We start from the raw sequence: 4,346 nt of genomic DNA, 5'->3' as shown, positions 1-4,346 counted from the left end.
TTAGTTGTTTTTTGTTTCTTTATGTGTGTTTAGCATTTGTCATTTCTTTTCATTGGTTTGCTGAATGTCTACTCATTATTCTTCAACATACCACAAAGGTGAAACTTAAGTCCATGCATAAACTTAATTGTGAATTTAATTTTTTTTTAATTTATCCCTTGTTTTGGAAAATGAACTTGGAGTTTAGGACTACACTTTAATGTTTTTTCCTGACTTGTAAAAATAATTGTTAAAATACTTGAAAATACAAAAAATATAAAGAAGAAAATAGTCACCTAAGTATTTGTTAGGTTTTAATTGAAAAAGTAGACTTTGTTTTTGTGAAATGATTTCAGGTAATTAGGTATCTCTAGTCAGTGATGTTTGTGTTAAAATATTGGCCACTTCTACTGATTTGTACTAATAATATCTGCTCATATTACATAGTAAGGGTGTAGGGTGTTAGAATGAAGGTGAAATGTTTTAAAGAGGTAAGACAAAGTTTGCTTCATTTCCTGTCATGTTAAACATTAAGTATCAAGGTCTATGGAACTGAATGGCTTTAGAATAACTTTTCACATATGTGGTTGAGATGAAATACGATTTTTGCTGAAAGCAAAATATTTTCTCGTTTTAGATATTACTTGTAATATAATCAAGGAACCTCAAAAGTAGAGATAATGACATTTGAAACTGAGGTACAACTTACTTGAAAATAACTCCTATGTTTCTGCTTGTTTAACTGGCATACAAGTGTATCTGGTCTTCATGGTGTATGTAAAATACTGCACTTCTTACCTTTTGATTAACCTTTTGTGCAGTCTTCAAATAAAAAGATCCTACACAATTTTAAATAAATTTGCTTATAAACATTTTGTTGTGTACTAAAATACTAGATATTCCCTTGGTTTTATTAAGTACTGTGGGCTTTAGCTTTAGTTTTTGTTATGTATATCCTTTTAACTTGCTCAGTTTAAACAAAGATGGAATTTCTCTTCCTTTTGGTGTTATGTAATCATTGGTGTGTGCAAAAAAATTATTCAACTGGTGATAAAATTTTATGACTAAATTTAATAGGCCTGTTATGTGTCATTACCAATTTTCAGATTTCTGTTGAATCTGCATTAATGGATGAATGACTTGGGCAGAGAGGACTTAAGACTGTGCAGAGTCAGTATTCTTCATTTCTAGAATTGGATGCTTTATTTGCTGGTATGACTATGATAAAAGAGGTGGTAAATCATAATCTAGGTTGAGAGAGTGACCTAGATTTGAATGGGTTTGGATCCTGGCTTTACTGTGTGTCTACTTCATGGCTTGGGCCAACTGCTTTCTCTGTGGCTCAAGTTTTGCCCTGTAAAGAGCAATAAATAAGTTAATACATGTGAAGCCTCACAGCAGTGCCAAGCATGTAGTGACTGCTAGTAGATGTTTGCCAGTACTATTGTCTTGAAGTTCCAGTCCTGATGACAAACTGTGCCTAGGTCACACTACTCCAAATATAAATTTTTATTGTTTGGGTAGTTCCCACCGAAGGATAAAAGATGATAGCTTTAATTGAATGGATTGTAATATCTTTGATGGAAGAGTGAAAAGCTGCCTGTATTTACTTGCATTCCTTAGTTACAAGTGTGTTTGTTACTCCTTAACGCTGGACAAGTGCAAGTGCCTAAGCATTCTTTTGATGAATCCTGGAAATGGAGAAATGCAGCTTTTGGCAAAAAGCTTGCTGAGTACTGCCAAAGGGGTAATTTTATGGGCAGTCAACTTGGATAAAGCCCAAGATTATAAGAAAGTTCCACTGTCTCTACTTGAGCATTATTTCAGAGAGAGTTTACTGTGAAGGTAGCAAAAAAATGCCTTAACGTTTTTTGACATCTATCGAGTACTTAACATGGCGGAAACTGACAGGTATTTTATACGCATTATCATTTTTATCATCACCCCATGAAACAGGCACTTGTTATCCCCACATACAGAATAGGAAATGCACTTAAAAGGGTTACATAAAAAGCAAACGGTTGGTAAACGTTGGAGCTGCCCTCCAGGGTGCCGTCATTAAAGCTCCCTGGACAATACCAACCTTAAAGCTGGCAGCTGAACCAGGCCAGGTGCCAAGAGCTGACTGGACGCTGCGCCATTCTGCCTCCCTTCATCTTGAGCAGGAGGGAAAAATGTACGTGAGCTTCTAAGGATGACATCTCACAAGCCGTCTGGACGGTTGCTGTGCTAAATTAAATAAGAAACAATCACGAAATGGTGATGGCAGTGATGGAAAAAATGCAGATTACAAAGATTCCAAGTACGTAGCTCAAGATGCTAGCTGGCCAAGGTAAGAGGGTTTAGGTAAGCATAACCTCTCGGAAGTGGTTAATTGAGCCCTTGAAGGAAATGATACCAGTTGGTGGGCAGAAGGATTGAGACTATTTCTAATAATGTCTGGCACTATTAGAGGATGTACCAGTTCCCATCTCTTCACATAAGATTCAGTGGATACTTACTGCTGGGACCATTTTAATGAGAAAAATACGTACAAGTGCTTGTTACATAGGGCTCACTAGACTTTAGTTCTCTTGGCCTCTCGGCTGTATTGGATGCAACTGAGCACTCTAGTTTCTGGGACACTTTTGCAAACATAATGCAAAGCCATCTTTCTGACAATTTTCTCTCAGATGTTCCTGATTTCTCACTAATAGTGGTTTGTCCCCTGTACCCAATCATTGCCTACTGCTCTTCTCTGATGACACTTCCTTGGGAGTTCATTTATTCCGTGATTATAGTGAACACTTCTTACAACGCTGGGTAATGTCATTTCATTCCCTTTGAAGCTGGATCATGAGGGAGATGTAATTTTTAAAAGGACTGTCCCCCTCTTTCACTTCTTCTTTATTCTGAGTCCCTGTCTGGCCCATACGTAGCTTGGAATAGGTGCGAGGACTCCCTCGAGGCCAGGTCCCGAGCAGCCACTCACCGAAAGCAAGCAACTGTCTTTTCAGTTTTTGCTGTTAGGTTGGTTCTGAATGGAGCCTCCAGGAAAGAAACAAGTGAATACATTCCTTGCATCCAGAAGAATACAGTCATAGTCATTCAGATGTGTAAGGCACTGGGCATAAAGAATATATTAGTATTCATTCCTATGTAATTATAATGTGCTAGGAGCTCTGCATAAGGCAGTAGAACAAGATCACTTTGCAAAGCTTATAGAGTCTAGTAGACGAGACAGATGAAACTAGGAATTTTAACATGGTAAGTAGAAAGATATGTAGAACATGCTAAGAGGCATCAAATGCAGGAGATAGGAAGGCTTCCTGGAGGAAGAGAGGTCCAAGTAGAGTGCCACATGGTAGGTTGGTTAACAGAAGAAACTCACTGAGATTTGAATAGAGAAAAAACAAAGGCTTGGAGAGGTGGATACGATGGGTTTGGTTTCGATGTGAAAGTTTTATTGGAGAGGGTCTGTGTGCTCGGGAGACAGGAGAGAGAGGCTTTGGAGCTGTCAGCATAGAGGTGATCACTGAAGCCATGGGAGAGACTGGTGTTACCCAGGATGCCCGTGCAGAGGAAGAACCATGGGGAATATATTAAGGGGCAAAGTAAGCCCACAAAGGAGGCTGAAGAGTGGCCAGAGATGTAAGGGGACACTGAGATAGAGCATGAAGTCGAGGGACAAGTTCCTTAAGTTCTTTGGAGACTCATGTTCCGGAACAGGGAACACATTCCAGACAGAAGACTGCTGATTCTATCACTACTCCAGACCCTAAGGATTTCTCCTGACCACCATTATCCAAGCATTTCCTTCACCACAGGGGCTATGCTCTAGTTATCTTCTCTGGTTTATTTGGCCCGTCCGCGTATCTCTGCAAAGTCTTAATGGGGGTTCCCTGGCCCTAATGAGTTTTCAATCTACTTGAAAGCTCTTCAGAAGGATTCCCCAGTCTTGTCAACAGTCTCCTCTCCACAACCCTGTAAGTAAGTTCTCTTGCTCCAGTGTTCTCAACAAGCTGCACCGCCCGCCTAGAAACTCTTTCCTTCCTAGCATATTAGGCTATTCTCTTTGATTTACCAAACATCTGAAAATCTCAGCTTTCTACCAGGAAGTCAGCCTGGATGAATGAGGATGCTTTCAGTTACATTTAACAGAACAATACCTAACTCAGGCTGGCTTAAGCAATAAGGAAAATTTGTCTCACATAGTTGGAAGATCAGAGGTTGAGTGGATTCTAGATTGGTCTCGAAGATGTCCTCAAAAGGCCAGAGTTCTTTCCATCTCTGTTCTGCTGTCCTCAGCGTGTTGGCCTTGCAATCATGCTGGCTCAAAAGGTGGGTGCAGCAGTTCCAGGTATCACACCCAGACACCACAATGTCCA

Source organism: Balaenoptera ricei, chromosome 12 (genome assembly GCF_028023285.1).
Source record: "Balaenoptera ricei isolate mBalRic1 chromosome 12, mBalRic1.hap2, whole genome shotgun sequence".
NCBI classification, from domain to species: domain Eukaryota; kingdom Metazoa; phylum Chordata; class Mammalia; order Artiodactyla; family Balaenopteridae; genus Balaenoptera; species Balaenoptera ricei.
This window is presented reverse-complemented; position numbering follows the sequence as displayed.